Here is an 18,289-nt window from a genome sequence, read left to right as displayed (position 1 = left end):
GGTGCCCAGGCAGCCAGAGGTCTCAGGGCACAGCCACGGCCTCCCAGTCAGGCACGGGCTCCCCGAGGACAGGGTGTGTCTCCCCATCCTATCAGGAATTTCTCCTACTTTTGTGCCAAGCCCCCTGGTGTCAAGCAAGGCCTCTGGGGTAGTGTTCAGAGATGCTATTAAACCCACTGTCGGGCACAGACCAGGTGGCCCGGTGTCCCCTCCTGGGGTTTCTCTTCCATCAGAGGAAGATGGCAGGACATGGAGTCTGTCATTTCCCTGTGGTGCTCTTCGCTCCTCTCTCCCTTTCCTTTCTCCTGGTCAGATCACCAGGGGCTGCAGCCCTTGCTCACCTCGGGCCCTCATCCCTCAGCACGCCCTTCCCACCCAGCCCTGCGGGCCCTGCTTAACCCCGGGCCACTCCGGTACTCATTGACCAGGGAGCAAAGGTGGCAGGACTGGGCACTGTTGGCGAAACCAGAGACCAAACAGACGGAGTGGACGGCTGACCGAAGTCCAGCTGGGCCCGCGCGGCTCCGTCGTCCTCAGTGGGAGCCGAGGCAGGGCTGACAACAGGAAGGACCTGCTGGTAATCGGTCCGGGCTGGGGAAGCGGACATCAACCAGGGAGCGGTCGGCCACCCTTCCCGCCGTCCCTCACCTGTCGATGACTCTGAGGTCACTGCCCTCGGAGCAGCTCCGCAAGGTGACTCCGTGTGGCCCGCAGCCCCGCCCACACACAGCGGTTCCTGGCAGCAGCAGCAGCAGCAACTGTGTGCTGGGCCTGTCCTTCGGGCCTCGGGGTTTAGAGAACGTGGGTCTATCTCAGCCTTCCCCCCCAAGGCGTGCCCACAGGGGCCACACCGCATCCCCCTGAGGGCCTAGGCTCAAAACAGCCAACTAGCAGCCCTAGTAAAATCCATAGTCTTCCCTCTTTTCTTTTTTTAATCCTCACCTGAGGATATTTTTTTCCCCATTGATTTTTAGAGAGAGTGGAAGGGAGAAGGAGAGGCGGAGAGAAACGCCGATGTGAGAGAGACACGTCAATTGGTTGCCTCCCGCATGCCCCTGATCAGGGCCAGGAGCCTGCAACCGAGGCCTGTGCCCTTGACCAGAATTGAACCAGGAACCCTACCGTCCGCAGGCCGATGTTCTATCCACCGAGCAACTGGTTAGGGCTGCAGTCTTCTCTTTACCTAAAGCCCGAATATCAAGTTTGCATTCTAGTTCATCACATGTTTAATGCCGAAATAAGATCATTCCCCTCACATTCTTTGGGTCCAATGGATGTTGCAGGAAGATGGAGCCCATTTATCCTGTGGCTTTGTTGCCCCGGGCACAATGGTGCCAGTGATGGGAGCCCGGAGCAAGTGGCACAGGGGCCTCAGAATTAGTCCTAGTGCAGAATCACCCCCACCCCCAGCTGTACAAGAAGGCTCTCCTTCCTTCCTGTCCCCCCCTTCCCCAGGAATTCCAGGTGAGGGTCAGTGGTCACGGCCACCTGTGGGGTGGGAGAGGGGCCTCCTGTGTGCAGGGCGCTGGGCCTCTTCCTCCCTCGGGAGGGACCGGTGAGGAATCTCAGCCGGGGACCAGCTGGTTAATGAACCCGTGCACACTGGGGGTGTCTGCCACATTCGGTCTCAGCACACCTTGTCATAACCATGGGCCCAGCCATCTGACAGGCGTGTGCATGGAGCCCGATGGCTCTGGCCGAGGCTGCCAGGGTGCCACCCTGGCAGAAGCTGGGCAAACCCAGAGGAGGAGGTGCTGTGAGAGTCTGCGGGCTGCCTCTTCCCTCGTCCCCATGCCAACCAGCCCCAAGACCCAAATATTTCTGACTCCCAAATGCTTCTCAAATCCACTTTATTTCCCACAGTTTTATTGTGGTATAGTTGACACACAGCTCTGTGCACGTTAAAGGTATACCGCATAGCCCTAGCTGGTTTCGCTCAGTGGATAGAGTGTCGACCTGGGGACTGAAGGGTCCCGGGTTTGATTCTGGTCAAGGGCCCGTGCCCTGGTTGTGGGTTTGATCCCCAGTGGGGGGCATGCAGGAGGCAGCCAATCAGTGATTCTCTCTCATCATTGATGTTTCTATCACTCTCTCTCTTGCTCCCTTCCTCTCTGAAATTAATAAAAATATTTAGAAAAAAAAGGTATACAGCATAATGACCTGAATTTCACATACTGTGAAATGATCACCTATCATCTCATATAGATACAATTTTTTAAAGTGTTTTTTTCTTGTGATGAGAACTGTTAGGATCTACTTTTTTTTTTTTTTTAAATCCTCACCTGAGGATAATTTTTCCCATTGATTTTTAGAGAGAGTGGAAGGGAGGGAAGAGGAAGAGAGAGAGAGAGAAAGAGAGAGAAACATTGATGTGAGAGAGACACATTGATCGGTTGCCTCCTGCACACACCCTGATCTGGACAGGGATCAGGCCTGCAACCAGGTACATGCCCTTGATCGGGAATTGAACCTGGACCCTTCGGTCCACAAACTGATGGTCTAACCACTGAACACACTGGCCAGGCAGGATCTACATTCTTAACAACTTTCAAATATACCCCATAGCGGTGTTAGCTGTAGTTATCATGCTGCACATTACATCCCCCGTCTTTATTTAACTCACAACTGGAAGTTTGTACCTTGGATCACCTTTATCCAAACCTCCTGCCTCTGGTCACCACCAATCTGATCTCTTGTTCTATGCCCCCCCCCCCCAAAGATTCCACATATAAGTGGGATCACATAATCTTTGTACTTCTTTCTGACTTCTTCATTCAGCACAATGTTCTCCAGTTCCATTTACTTCTTTTTTATGGCTGGGTAATATTCCATTGCATATATATATATATATATATATATATATATATATATACACACAGTATATGAATATTTCTTTATCCATTTCACCCATTGATGGACACTTAGTTGCTTCCATATCTTAGCTATTGTAAGTAATGCTGCTAGGAAATGGGGTAAGCTTATCTGGTCAGCACAGTGTTTTTGTTTCCTTTGGATGTATTCCCAGAAGTGATTTTGCTGGATCATTTAGTTGTTTTTTTATCATTCTTTGAGGAACCTCCATAATGTTTTCCAGAGTGGCCGAACCATTTTACAACCCTACGGACAGTGCGCGAAGGTTCCCTTTTCTCCACACCCTCGCCAGCATACACCTCTCGTCTTTTGATGACAGCCACTCGAACAGGTGGGAGGTGGTATTTCCCTGTGGCTTTGATTTGCATTTCCCTGATCACTAGTGATGTTGAGCACCTTTTCAGTACCTGTTGGCCATTCACATATCTTGTTTGGAAAAATGTCTATTCAAGTCCTTTGCCCATTTTTAAGATTGGATTGTTTGTGTGGTTTTTTTTTTTTTTTTTTTTTTTTTTTTGCTATTGAGTTGCTTGAGTTTTTTAAAAAATATATTTTGGATAATAATCCCTTATCACATATATGATTTACAAATATATTTTCCTATTTTGTAGGTGGTATTTTTATTACGTTGACTCATTTTTCAAAGTAATCTTTGAATCTTATCTCAAAATCTTATCTTATTCTTTTGCTTAAAACCCTTGGCTGGAGCGTCATCCCATATACCAAAGGGTTATGGGCTCGGTTCCCAGTCAGGGTGAGTACCGGAGGCAACCAGTTGATGTTTCTCTCTTACATCGAGGCTTCTCTCTCTTCTCTTCTTCTCTCTGTAAAACACACACACACACACACAAAGAACACAAACAAACAAACAAAAAAACCCTTGGTGAGGATTAAAAAAGAAAAACTACAGAGAGATACCACTTCATACCCATTAAGAAGGCTACTATAAATAAAGAAACCCAGAAAACAACTATTGGAGAGGATGTGGATAAATTGGAACAATGATGCACCATTAGTGACCGTATAATTGGTACAGTGGTTGTGGAAAACAGTATGATGGTTCCTACAAAAATTTAAAAAAGAGCTACCATATGATCCAGCAATTCCATTCCTGGGTTTTGACCCAAAAGAATTGAAAGCAGGGCCTCGAAAAGGCATCTGTACACCTGTGTTCGTAGCTGCATTATTCACAACAGCTACAGCGTGGAAGCAGCCCAAGTGTCCCTGGAGGGAGAAGCCAACTGCGGCGCATACTCACAATGCAGTACTATTCAGCCTTAAAAAGGAAAGGATTCTGCAGTATGCTACAACAAAGACGAGCCTGGAGGACCTGGTGCTCAGTGAAGTATGCCAGTCACAAACAGACAGACACTGCATGATGCCACGTCTACGAAGTACTTCGCGTCGTCACATTACAGAGACAGAAAGTGGAATGGTGGCTGCCAGGGGCTGTAGGAGGGGTGCAATGGGGTTATTGTTTAGTGGGTACAGAGTTTCAGATCTACAAGGTGAAAAGAGTTATAGGGAGGAATGGTTGCACAGCATTGTAATGTATTTAATGCCACTGAGTTCTACACTTAAAATGATTAAGATGGTAACTTTTATGTTGTGTGTATTTTACCACAGTAAAAAAGTAGAAGCCCTAGCCTGTTTGGCTCAGTGGATAGAGCGTCAGCTTGCAGACAGAAGGGTCCCAGGTTCGATTCCTGCCAAGGGCACGTACCTTGGTTGTAAGTTCCTCCCCAGCCGGGGCCCTGGTTGGAGCGCGTGCAAGAGGCAACCAATCGATGTGTTTCTCTTACATCGATATTTCTCTCTGTCTTTCCCTCTCTCTTCCACTTTCTCTAAAAATCAATGGAAAAACATCCTCTGGTGAGGATTTAAAATAAATAAATAAGTAAAAATCAATAAAGACATATATTTTTTAAAAAGTGAAAAACAAAACAAAACAAAAACAGGACTCTCTCCACTTCCATGAATGGATTGTATTTTCAAAAAATGATCACAATCCTATTTCTTTCCCATACACTCTTCCAGAAGAGATGGGGTCTGTTTCCTCATCCCATTGGAACTGAGTGAGTCTGTGAGTATGGAGGCGTGTGTGTGTGGTGTGTGTCGGGGGGGGGGGGGGGGGGGCTGCATGGCTTCCCAGGCTGGGCTGCAGGGGCAGTACAGTTTCTCCCTCTCTGTGCTCTCCCTCGACAAGCAGCCAGCATGTTGTGAGAAAGCCGAGGCCACGTGAAGGCTTGCTAGGCCTCAGCCAACAGCAAACCTCGGATACTAGACATGAGTGAGTGAGTCTGCAAATGATCCACCCAGCCCTCAAGCCCAGCTGATGCCGTGGAGCAGAGCTGTCCCCACCGAGCCCTGCCTGAATCGTAGCTTTGCGAGCGACATAAATGGGCTCGTTTTAAGCCACTAAGTTTTTTGGAATGTTTTGTTACACAGCCGTAACAACTAGACTCCCAGCCCCCATCCCTTCCTTGACTTAAAAAGCAGGTTCTCTGGGTTAGAAGAAAGGAGGAGAGGTTGAGAGGAGGTAATAGAAGAAGACAGGTTAATGCATATATTATCCTTTCACCTCATTCAAGGAGACACTTAACATAGAGATTGAGTTATAAAGAAATAAGGAACTTTGCAATTCTTGCTGATACAAGATTGTAGGCGGAATCCTCTCCTTCTACACAAACCTAGGATGCCTGTTGACATGTTTGTGTCCTTGACCCCATGTCTGTCATTGTCTGGGTCCCATGTGACTCCTCAGACCCAGGGCCATCCTGTTACAGAACAGATGCCCAATAAATATGAGGCAATGAGTCAATGAATGATGGTGAACAAGTGAAACCTAAAGCCCATTGTGGGGTTTTTATAGAGGTCTTGGCCATTTATTCAGAGACTATTCATGTCAAGGCAGGCTGAGAGACGGACTCTTTTTATAAATGAGGATGCTGAAGTCCAGAGCGGGGCAGTGACTGCCCCGAGGCCTCGTGTCCAGCGGGTGGCAGAGATGATCCAGCACCCAGTCCCTAGGTGGCCAGCCTATGCTCTGCCCACCCATTCACTGGCCCTGACCACTGTCAGGCCATTCCCACCCGGGAAAGGATGGGCTTGGGTAGTGTTCACCCTCCCAGTTATGATCTGTCCCTGAGTTTACTGGCGGGGCTGGTCCTGGCCCCTCAAGGGCAAATGGCAGATGCAGAGGGACCACCAGAAAGGGAGCCCTTGTGGGCTGGTGACGGGGACCAGGAGGAGGTGCTGTGGAGGAGTATCTGACACATAGTAGGTGCTCCATCAACATTTGTTGAGTTGAACTGAATTGAAATAAACATCCACATAAATATATAATGTAGACAAAGAAGAGGCCAGGTAATAAATCTCACAAGTTCAGTGACTGAAAGTCAGGGTGACCCGATCATAAATTCCTAACCGAGGAGGTCATGGAATGGTGGGTGGTCATGCCCCAGGCTTATAAAAAGTTGATCTTTGCCTTAAGCAAGTGCTGTCCGTGTTCTTGTGCATCTAGGTTAGTACACCTTTGAAAAGCCAGGGTAATCCTCGTTCCAGACCCCTCCGAGGCATAACCACCCCAGGAGCACATAGTCATGTCCAAACGTATGGAAAGAACTGAGAAATCCTCAATCTCCAGGGCATCTGAGATCTTGCTTCCTGGCATGTCATCAGTTTGGATCCAATAAACTTTTTTTTAAAAAAAATATTTTTATTGATTTCAGAGAGGAAGGGAGAGGGAGAGAGAGATAGAAACACCAATGATGAGGGAGATTCATTGATCGGCTGCCTCCTGCATGCGCCCCCACTGGGGATTGAGCCCGTAACCCAGGCCTTGCCGAAATCAAACCGTGACCTCCTGGTTCATAGGTAAATGCTCTACCACTGAGCCACACTGGCCGGGCTGGCTCCAATAAGCTCTTATAAACATTCTCTACAGGTTTGGATGCTCTTATATCTACAATAATTACAAACTTGTAGGGTAAGTGCCGATAAAAGGTTTCGGGGAGATGTGAGGGCATTGGGAAGGGTCATGCCTTCCTTCTATGAGGCCTCTGAGGAGATGGCATTTGAGCTGAGCACTGCCAGGTGGGAGGAGTTGAGGTGAAGGGTGGAGTGAGAGAAAGCCTGCATGGTATTCTAGGCAGAGGAAATGGTGGCAGAGAACCAGGCTCAACTGAGGAACCAGGACAAGGTCAATATGGCTGTTGTGACAGAGGAAGGCAGTGGATGACAGTGACAGAGATGACAAGGCTAATGAGGTCAGCAGAGGCCAGACCAGTGTACCTGGCACTTTGCCATCCAGGTAAAAGACTACATTTCCCAGCTCCCCTTGAAGTGCGATGCTGTCATGTGACTAACTTTTAGCCAGTGAAATGTAAGCACGTGTGTTGCCTGCTCTTTAAAATAATCTCTTTACAAGGGCTGAGGAGTGTAGAGCTTTTTTTCTCCCCTAGTCCCTCCAGTGGAATGTAGACCACGTGGCTGGAGTTAGCGGGGCCATCTGGAACCACGAGATGATGCGAAGATGAGTTTTTGCGAAGATGCTTAGCTTTAGGAGCTCAAAGGAGAAATGTGGTTTGGGGATAAAAATTTGAGATAGGTCAAGCTGTCGTTGGCTGTTGAAATCTTGGCAGGCACTTGAGAGCCCCAGGGGAAATGTGGAATGAGAAAGAAGATGGCCTAGGAGGAAGCTCGGGGGAAAACCAGCATTTATAGGAATTGAGCTGCCGGGCGTCTAGGATATGAGTCCAGTCAAGGGCTCCAGTCTCCACTAGCCCTGTCAGAGGAGCTCCAGTATCTTCCCCTGGAACTCCCTTATCCGCAAACGACAGGACAGGACTCGTCGGCGGGGTGGTGGTGGTGGACACTCCAGAAGGGCTAACTGCTGAGGCTAAGCTCTGGCTGAGAGAACTGGAGCCTTTAGCCCCACAAACCTCATGGCCACAGCTCACCACGGTAGATGGTGCAGCACATTCCCCTGCCTGAATATCTCTAAGGATTTGTGCACATCCATCCACCCCCTCCCCAGCTGTCCTACGTTTGAGTAACTGTTCCTCAGAAGTGACCCTTTGCCTGACAAAGACGATCAATTGTCCTCCTCTGTTTCAGAAAGGAAGGAAGAAAAGAAAGAAGGAAGAGGGGAAGGAGGAAGAAAAGAAGGGAAAGAAAGAAGGAAGGAAGAAGGCCCTGGCTGGTGTGGCTCAGTTGGTTGTCCCAGGCACTGGAAGGTGATGGGCTGGATTCTGGACAGGGCACATACAGGAGGCAACCGATCTCTCTCTCTCCCTCTCTCTCTCTCTCTCTCTCTCTCTCTCTCTCTCTCTCTCTCTCTCTCTTTCTCGTCCCATTGCTGTCTCTCTCCCTTCCTCCTTATCTAAAACATCAATTTAAAAAGAAGAAAGGAAGAAGGAGGAAAGAAGGAAAGAAGGAAAAAATTAAAGACAGACAGGCTATCCTGGTACCTCTCAGAGGGCTGGCGAGGTGGGCAGGAAGAAGTCCAGGAGACAGCAGCCCCAGGGATGCCACGGTTCCAAGAGGGACACGAGGGGAGGCTGGGCATGTAGCTGGTGCTCTGATCTCACCATCTGTGTCCCCTCCAAAGCCATGTCCTTCCGCCACGTGATGGCAGTAGGAAGTGAGGGCTTGGGCGTTGGCTGGGCCATGAGGGGAGAGCCTGTGTGAGTGGGGGCCGCTCCCTTAGAGAAGAGGCCCCAGCCAGCTCCCTCCCCCTCCACCACGAGGACACAGCGAGACAACGGCCATCTGTGGCCCAGGAAGCGGGTCTCCCAGACAGCGGCAGCTGGGTGCCAGCCTCCCCGCCTCCAGGACTGAGGAATGAGGTCTGTGGAGTATAAGTCGCCCAGTGGATGGTGTTTGGTTACTGCAGCCCGAGCTAGGACACGTGGACTTCGCAACACGAAGGTCTGTCCTCACTAAGGGACACTTCGGGGTCAGATTGCACACTGGAGTGCATGGGGGCGTGCCCAGGGGAGGGGGCAGCCCCGGCGCGGCCACTCTTCCTCCCGAGGACAGGTGCCAGGGTCCTGGCATGCCTGAGGACAAGTGCTTAGAAGTAGGAAGACTGAGGCCCCAGAGGTTAAGTGACCTGGCCAGGGTCCCAGAGCTCCTAGGAACACAAGGTCTGTCCAGGCTCGTGTTCTGAAACCAGCGGTTCTCAGAGGGCGCTTCCTGGGCCGGCAGCTTCGGCAGAAGCACTTGCTAGAAAAGTAATTGTCCTGCCCGGCTGGTGTGGCTCCAGTGCTTGAGCGTCGGCCTATGAACTGGGACGAAGTCACGGTTTGATTCCTGGTCAGGGCACATGACCAGGTTTCGGGCTTGATCCCCAGTGGGACGAGGGGTGGGAGGGGGGGAAGGCGGGCGGCAGTGTGCAAGAGGCAGCCGATCAGTGAGTCTCTCATTATTGATGTTTCTATCTCTCTCTCCCTCTCCCTTCTTCTCTGAAATCTATATAAAAGTAATTGTCCTAAAATTCACACACTGGGGGTGAGGGGCAGCAATGGTGTCTGGACAAGCACTCTAGGGAATACTAAATGTACAGTCAAAACTGCTGCAAGCCCAACCTGAGAACAGCGCTCATTGGCCCTCACCTCCTCTCTCCTGGACAAGTGCAGCCTTGGAGAGGGATTTGACCCTGACCAGACTCAAGCTTCAGTCCCTCCTCCCCCACCTCCCCGCGCCCCTGGAACTTAGCTTCACTGGTGCAGACGGCTCTCCTTCGGGTGGGGGAAGTCTCTGCCTTCCCCCGGAGACTCCTCAAAGGGGTGGCGGAGAGCGGTGTAGCTGTGGCCTCAGCCTCTGGACGTAGTTTGGGGTGAGAAGCGGGGGAAGTTCACACCATCTTGGAATCAAGTCTTTTGGTCTCTTGACATTTTGTGTTGGATGCATGAGATCTCTCTCTCTTCCCCCCCTCTCTCCCACTTTCAATGCACGCTGGCTTTTTTTAAGAGGGAGTTGGGGGCTGGGAGTCTACGGCAGAGGCTTTGGGGAGTTTAGTCATTTCTGCTTCCCCCCATGGGCTGGGGGTGACGATGATAATGACAATAACTACTGTCACTCGGAGCCAGTCCATGTACTAAGCTCTTTGTATGCACTAGCCATTCAAGCCTCACAACCTTGTGAGGGAGGTACTATCTTTATCCTGTGTTAAATGGAGAACCCGAGGCACAGAGAGGGTGAGCAACTTGCCCACTGTCACACAGCCGGTCAGCAGGAGAGCTGAGCTCTGAACTCAGAAGAAGGGACCAGGTGTCCCTGCTCTTGGCTGCTGAGCTACTTCAGCCTCCAAATAGTAAGGAAGATGGCGGTGGGCTTTTTCTACTCCAGGCGCTGTTGACTGCTCCACGTAGAAAAACGTGGGATGTTCTTACCATTGCGACAAGCGAGCTATTTCCAGCTGACCCGTGACGTTGGTGGATTAAACAGTTGTGGTTTGGGTTATTTTTTATGACTGAGCTTGTGTGTGTGTGTGTGTGTGTGTGTGTGTGTGTGTGTGTATGCGTGCGTCTCACCAGGAGAAGTGGGAAAGGCGAGGCCAGAGATTGTTGCTCTTCCCATGTTCTAAAATGAACCTGCACATTGAACTTGTGGTTCTGGAGAAAAATAAACCAGTCCCCTACCAGTCAAAACAACAATATTTGCCCTGTTCCGGTAATAATCGCTGGGACCCGCCCTTTCTCTGGCTTGCTGGCAGCACCTTGCCCTCAGCTCACTCTCACTCCCAGGGCCCCCACAGCCTTCTGGGCATGAAGCTCATGTTCATGGGCTCGCACCAGTTCCTGGCTGGCTCAGGGCTTGCCTCCTCCGGGAAGCCTTCCCAGGTGGCTCGTGCCTCCACTCGGGGCACGACTCAGCACTTGAGCCCTCTGTGCGACCTCAGTGACGCAGGGCGCCATGGTTCTCTCTACTCCCGTGACCGAGCTTCCTGTCTCTTGTCCTCCTCTTCTGAGTTCAATTTTCCCTTCTCTTCTTCCTTCCTTTCCCTTATTTCTCATTCCTTTTCCTTTCTTTCTCCTTCCTTCTATCTTTTTTTTTTTTAAAAAAAATATATTTTATTGATTTTTTACCGAGAGGAAGGGAGAGGGATAGAGAGTCAGAAACATCGATCAGCTGCCTTCTGCATACCCCCCACTGGGGATGTGCCCGCAACCAAGGTACATGCCCTTGACCGGAATCGAACCTGGGACCTTTCAGTCCGCAGGCTGACGCTCTATCCACTGAGCCAAACCGGTTTCGGCTATCTTTTTTTTTTTTTTTTAATATTTTTATGGATTTCAGAGAGGAAGGGAGAGGGAGAGAGAGATAGAAACATCAATGATAAGAGATAATCATTTATGGGCTGCCTCCTGCATGCCCCACATTGGGGATCGAGCCCACAACCCAGGCATATGCCCTGACCAGGAATCGAACTGTGACCTCCTGGCTCACAGGTCGACGCCCAACCACAGAGCCACGCCAGCCGGGCACCTTCCTTCTCTCCCCTTCACACTCCTTTCTACCCCACCCATTCCTGCCTCTCTGCCTTAGCTCTGAGGTTCTTCCACCCGGTCTGCCCTCCCTCCTCCTCACCCGTCCACCAGGGACCAGCTCAGGTCCTCGGGCCTTGATCCAGCCTTTCCCGATGCCCACAGGTCTGACCGCAGCCCCCCCTCTGTCTGTCCACGGCTCTCCACCATCTAGCCAGCCCCACGAGCTCAAGCTTTTGAATCCCTCTCAATTTACCTGTCACTCACTTAAACATGTAGTGTGCACCCCCAGGTGCAAGGCCTGCCTCCCCATTGCCTGGAAGCTCTCACTCCTGCTTCAAAGCTCACCCAGACAGTATCTTCTCCTGCCTTGACCCCTCTCCCACAGCCAGGCAGGTGTTCCCTGTGTTCCCATGGCGCCTGCACACGGAAGCGAGGCTAGCATGAGGCGGATGCTGGCAGTGCCTGGCCGCTCAGCTCTCAGCATTCCCACTGCTCTGCAGGCTCCGTGCCCCCTGTGCTGGGGGTTAGCGCCTCCCTACTCAGCAAGCAGGCCCTGGGCAGTGAGGAATGGGATTTGGGGATCATATTCCCCAGCTCCTTGCCCCTCGGGGGGTGGGGGGAGCCAGAACTGGGAGGCATGGCCTCACCCCCAGGCTTCCAGAGTTCTGCGGTGAGATGGGGCCCGATTCCCCACAGCAGTCAGCTGTTCCTCACCCCTCTCCGCAGTAGTTGTCTTCCCTTTGCTGGTTTTCTTCTTATTTGGTGCTTCTTGGGGCCACTTTCTAAGTAAACGATGTATAGGCACGTCCCGTCCACGACCTGCTTCTGGGAAGGTGAACAGAGGCGAATGGTATAGGACTTAATCTGTCTCGGGTGCTTTCTCAGTTCTGAATTTTTAAAAAAAATATATATATTTTTATTGATTTCAGAGAGGAAGGGAGAGGGAGAGAGAGATAGAAACATCAATGATGAAAGAGAATCATTGACTGGCTGCTTCCTACACACCCTCCACTGGGGATGGAGCCCACAACCCGGGCATGTGCCCTGACTGGGAATCGAACCGTGACCTCCTGGTTCATAGGTCAGCGCTCAACAACCGAGCCACATCGGCCGGGCTCAGTTCTGAATTTGCAGGAGTTCGTTTCCTCGACACAGCAGCCTCCCTCACGGGGCAGAGATTGCCATGTCATTTCCATGTCTCCCCTGAGGAAACGGAGGCGCAGGAGGGTAAGCAGAGCGGACCGCTGTCCCACTTTCCTGGGACTGAGGGTTTCCTGGACGTGGGACCTGCCCAGGACAGCCTGGGGGACACTGGGACCGGCAGGGTGGGGAGGCGGGAGATGGATGGGCGGGTGCTTGGATCAGTCGGGTCCTCGCAGGGAGCAGATGGGACCTTCCAGGGCTTCATTGCAGAGAATATATGAAGGGCTCGTGTACAGAGTGTGGGCAGGTCTACGCCAGGGTGCCTCCCAGGGACCAGCCATAGTGGGGAGTCGGTACCACCCCGAGGCCTCAGGACAAGGGGGGGCTCTTGCTAAAATGCAGCCAACACTGCTCCCCTGGGAAAGAGGCCGAGGGGACAGGCACTGTGCGCTTAGGCCACTGCCCAAGCCAGGGCTGCAGGGCACGGGGGCGAGCACCCTGGCTTCTCCCCCAGCCTCTGTCCCATCACTTTCCCTCTTGGGCCCAATCAAGCCAGAAGCGAAAGACCCAAGGAGCCTGGGTGACTCAGTCCCTGTCCCCCTCCCGAGGGATCAGAGTAAGTCTGAAAGCGGAGGGAGCAGAGAGATGAATAATCATCGTGAGGCGAAGGCTCACACCCACTCCTCTGCCGCCTCCCCCAGGGCAGCGACCTGACCCCAGAGGCCTGGCCAGTGGGCGGGGGAGAGGCCCCTCCAGCACACACCCTGACCCTCTCCCTTCCCAGGCGGCCCTGGCTTCCCGGAGCTCAGGCACGTTTATTCCTCCCGTCTCCACCTCACTTCCTGTCCCCCCCCCCCACCCCCACCACAAGTCCACTGGAAGCCAAAGAGCAGGCGTGTCCAGGAGGTCTCCTCAGAGGAAGAGGTGCAAAAAGGAGGGAGTGGGGGAGAGCTCAATCCAAGAAGAAGGGTGGGGAACACATCTTTCTGAGCCCGATTTTGTGCCGGATACAACATGGGTGCTTTCTCATCCATTACTCACGCCCCCATATCCACCCAACATTCCTGAGGTTGACTTCAGGGTTTCCAATTTAGGGATGAGGAGACAGGCTCAGAGTGGTTTTGTGGCTTCTTAAATGTTGCACAGCAAGCAAGTGCTCGAGTCAGGAGACAGATGCATGTCTGCCTGAGTCCAGGGAAGAATAAATGAGGTAAAAGTTGGTCTGAGATGTGGAAAAGCTGGAATGTGGGCAGGCGGGGGCGAGGGGGGGTTGGGGGGGGGGGACCTCAGTGGCTGGTGGGAGCCAGTGTGTGCGGTTTCATTTTCCCATTTCTGAAGACTGTGCGGTGGGGTGGGGAGCATCCTTGGCTCCCCACAGGGCCATAACTGGGGTGGGGACACCCAGCTTCAGTTGCCCTTCCTGCCTCCAGGCCTTGGTCTCCCTTGGGTCCAGGAGGGATTGGAGAGATTGGTGATTGGAGTGGAGACGCTGAAGGCCCTAGGGAGGGGCCCAGAGGCCTCAGAGGAGGGAGACTATCTCCTTGGCCCCGGGAAACAATTCTAACGGGAGATGAGTTGCGGGGGCAAAGGGGGGTAGGAGACAGAGGCTCCAGCCCTGTGTATGGGGGGAGGGGAGAGGTCAGTGGGGTCAGGGCCAGGCCCGGCACTGTGTGTGGGGTGGGGTTGGGGGAGGCCCAGGGACCAGCAGAGGGGGTGGTTTAGGGAGGGCGGAGGGGGTGACTTCAGGGCAGTGCTCTCTGGGCCCAGGGCCCAGGGGTGGGGACACGGTGAGGTAAGGGTCCAAGGGAACTGGAGATGGGGTGTCTCAGCAATGCTGTTGCCCCAGACTGAGGAGCCCTCTGGCTCCCAGAGTTCAGTCCTCTGGTCTGGCGCCTAAAATAAATGGCCACCCCTCCCCCAGCTAGGCCTTCAGGATTGGAGGGGCCCTGGGGAAGTCTGCGTGCGTGTGTATGTGCGTGTCTGTGTGTGTGTGCGCGCGCGCGTGTGTGCGTGTATACAAGAGCGTCCTTGGATCCAAGTGCTTGAGGCAGCCCCCAGGAGAGGGGTGGGGCCGGGAACTGCCCTCCCTGAGATGTGGTCAGCAAGGACAATCCAGACGAAAGCCGAGGGAGTAGCAGTAAAGCGCAGACTCTCTGGAACTAGCCTCCTCCTCTGCAGACGAGGAGGCCTAGGACCGGGGAGGCTGGTCCAGGTCACACAGGGCTTAGAGGTGTCTCCTGCCCCCATCAGGGCGCTGGTCTTCCTCCAGAGGCCTGGTGGCAGCCCTTCCTGATGACCCGCAGGGACAGGTGACCTTTGGTCTGAATGCCCACCAAAAACCTCCTTTTCCTCACCTTAAAACAGCATTAAAAATAATGGCTGCTCTCTCACCGCGTTGAGGGGAGAAGTAACTTACTTAGTGGAAGTAAAGAGCTTAGAACAGTGCCTGATACATAACAAGCTCCCAATAAACGGTAGGAAGTGAAGGTGATGGTGGTGAAGATGGTAAAAGATGCCACTGTTTGAAAGGACACCCTCAGGGGACACGGGGTCTGATTTTGCCCTGGCTGCTCTGCAGCCACCGAGCTGGGCAGCCGGTTGGGAGGAGAGACAGAGGTGGCGCTGGTGTGGGGGGCTGCCCGCCCCTCGGTGCCGGTGCCATGGGGGCAGCAGTGGCCCTGGTTTGCCAACTCCACACACACCTCCGGTCTCTGCCGGGAGGGCTCCCTGTGACTCATGTCCGGACCCTCATCCAGTCCTGCATCACCGCTGGCTCAGCCCTATCTGCCAGGTCATCTCAGGCCCCAAGAGGGGCCGGCAGAGATACCGCCTGCCACAGAGCCGCCTGCCCTGCCTGCTCCTGCCTTGCCTGGGGTGGGTGTGAGTCTCCAGCAGCTGAAATGCACACTGCCTCCTCTGGGCTGAGGCCCACTCCTCCGGTACTTTACACACTCACTTCACACACTCGCTCAGTTAAGCCAGGGAGACCAGCCTGCTCCTAGCTCCATTTGGAGAGGAGAAAACGGACCCTAAGTGACTTGCCCAGGGTCACAGAGATGGGGAGCCAGGCAGGCTGGCTCCAAACTCCGCACCCCTAACAGCCACACCCGACTGCCCCGAGGGGACCTCTCTCCTTCCTCCTTAGGCCTTGGGGGCCTGGCCGAGGCTGTGTGAAGGAATGGAATGAACGCCTTGGTTCCTGGCTGCCTTGGTTCCTGGCCGCACCGCTGCAGGACAGCTTCTCAGGCTGCAGGACAGCTTATCATGTCATCATCACTCCCCCCCTTCCCCCCCCCCCCCCATCCCCTTGCCTTTGGGGGAAAGCGCTCACCGCCCACTTTGTTCTATGATTTCTGTCCAGAGGTCTGAGTCTCTGTTCTTGTGCCCTTTCCAAACATGGCTTCTTATGATCTCCCCAACTCCACACCCCTCACTATTCACCTATCCCTCCCCACTTTGTGGGGTTTTAAGACAGTTCCAGCGACTCTTCTCATTGGCTGTGGAGCAGACATCTGCATGGAACTGGCCAATCAGAATCCTTCCTCTGCCCCACCCCCAACACCACAGGTTGGTTCCCCCTGGGGCAGACCTTCTGAACTCGAGTAGGGGTGTGCATAGGGCGAAGGGTTTGATGGGGGAACAGGGACCCAGTCTAGAGAGGCCAGGCCCGAGGAGAGAGTGCTCAGGTGAGCTGGGACCACAGAGGCCAACCCAGCGCACAGGCCTCTCTCTGGCCCAGCCTTGCGTGACGAGGTCCTCTTTCTGGAGTGTGTTAGGTACAAAGGACACCACTCCATACCTTCAGCAATCTCTTCCTCACCCCCGTTTACCTCTGCGCAGCCTGTGGGCCTTAGGAAGTGGGCATGAGCCTTGTTCCTCACTGGTGTTTGTCCTCGGTTCTGGCCTCAGTCCCACTTTGTCCCTGGTTCTGGCCTCAGTCCCAGCTTTGCCCTCAGCCAAAAGGCTGCCCCTGGCCCAGGTCAGGAAGGCCCTGATGCTAAAGGGTCTGCCCACAGGGAGGGGCCACAGGAGCCCCCGGCCCCTGTGATGCTCTGCAGGAAGGTGGACGGGAGCAGAGACCAAGAACCCAGCTGCCCAGGGAACCCGCAGGTGCTGGCTGGGTTTGGGGACCCGGGTGTGGTGCGGAACACACCGTTATGTTCTGATTGGTAGCAATCCTGGGTGAGAGATAGAAGTGCTCCAGTAAGATGCTCTGCAAACAGAAGTGACCTCTGCAAACCCTACCTGGCTTTGCAATCTGTGGTCGGAGCCTTCCCAGGCAGTGGGGCGGGGGAGGCAGGAGGACCCACTGTCTGCCCGGCTTTTCTGTGGTGTGAGTGAACGACAGAGCTTGGAGTTCGCTTGCAGCCAAGCAGGGAGAGCTCTCAGCAAATCTTGAGCGAGTTCCTCTGGACGGTCTCAGGGTGTAGGGCCACACTCCAGCCCTCAGTCCGTTCCCTCCCCCAGTCCTGGGCAGGCTCACCTGGGAGGAGGTGGCTTCCTGTGTATGCTCCCGTCTCAGATGCCGCCTTATCTCTGGGTATGTGTGTGACAATTGAATTAGTTCTGTTTGTGTCAGAGAAACCCCAAATAACAGTGTTTCAAATAAGATAGACATTTATTTCTCTAGCCCGTGGGTGAAGTCTGGTGGTATTTGGTCCAGGCTTGTTATGGTGTCTCTGTAACCATCAGGAACCAGGCTCTTCCTATTCTCTTGGGCCGCCAATATCAAACATGGCCTCCACCTGCTGGTGCAGCAGGCTGCCAGAGCTCCAGCCGCTATATCAGCATGCAGCCAGCTAAAAAAATGAAGTGGGGCCCTGGCCGGTTTGGCTTAGCGGAGAGAGCGTTGGCCCTTGGACTGAAAGGTCTCGGGTTCGATTCCAGTCAAGGGCACATTGCAGGCTCAACTGGCAGGCAACCAATCCCTGTTTCTCCCCACCCCCCCGCCCCCTTTTCACTCTCTCTAAAATATCATTGGAAAAATATCCTTAGGTGAGGATTAACAAACAAAAACAAAACAAAAAACACACAAAGTGGGGCCTTGGCTAGGTGGCTCAGTTGGTTGGAGCATCGTCCATACACCATGAAGATGGTGGGTTTGATTCCTGGTCAGGGCACATACCTAGGTTTTGGATTCAATCCCTGGTCAGGGGACGTGCAGGAGGCAACCAATCAAGGTTTCTCTCTCTCTCTCTCTCTCTCTCTCTCTCTCTCTCTCTCTCTCTCTCTCTCTCCTCAATAAAAACGTATCCTCAGGTGAGGATTAAGATAAAAAAAGGCATATGAAAACATGCTCAAGTCACTAATCATCCGAGAGATGCAAATCAAAATGACAATGAGGAACCATCTCACACCTGTCAGAATGGCTGTCATCAACAAATCAAAAACGACAAGTGCTGATGAGGATGGTGAGAAAAAGAAACCCTCGTGCACTGCTGGTGGGAATGCAGACTGGTGCAGCCACTGTGGAAGACAGTATGGAGTTTCCTCAAAAAACTGAAAATGGAACTCCCATTTGACCCAATCATCCCACTTCTAGGAATATATCCCAAGAAATCAAAAACACCAAATCAGAAAGGATATATGCACCCCTATGTTCATAGCAGCACAATTTACAATAGCTAAGATTTGGAAACATCCTAAGTGCCCATCAGCAGATGAGTGAATTAAAAAAATGTGGTAAATCTACACAATAGAATACTACGCTGCTATAAAAAAGAAGGAACTTTTACCATTTGCAACAGCATGGATAGACATGGAGAGCTTTATGCTAAGTG

This window comes from Cnephaeus nilssonii (assembly GCF_951640355.1).
Source record: "Cnephaeus nilssonii genome assembly, chromosome: 9".
Classification (NCBI taxonomy): Eukaryota; Metazoa; Chordata; class Mammalia; order Chiroptera; family Vespertilionidae; genus Cnephaeus; species Cnephaeus nilssonii.
The sequence above is the reverse complement of the archived record's forward strand: the minus strand, read 5'-3'. Positions refer to the sequence as shown.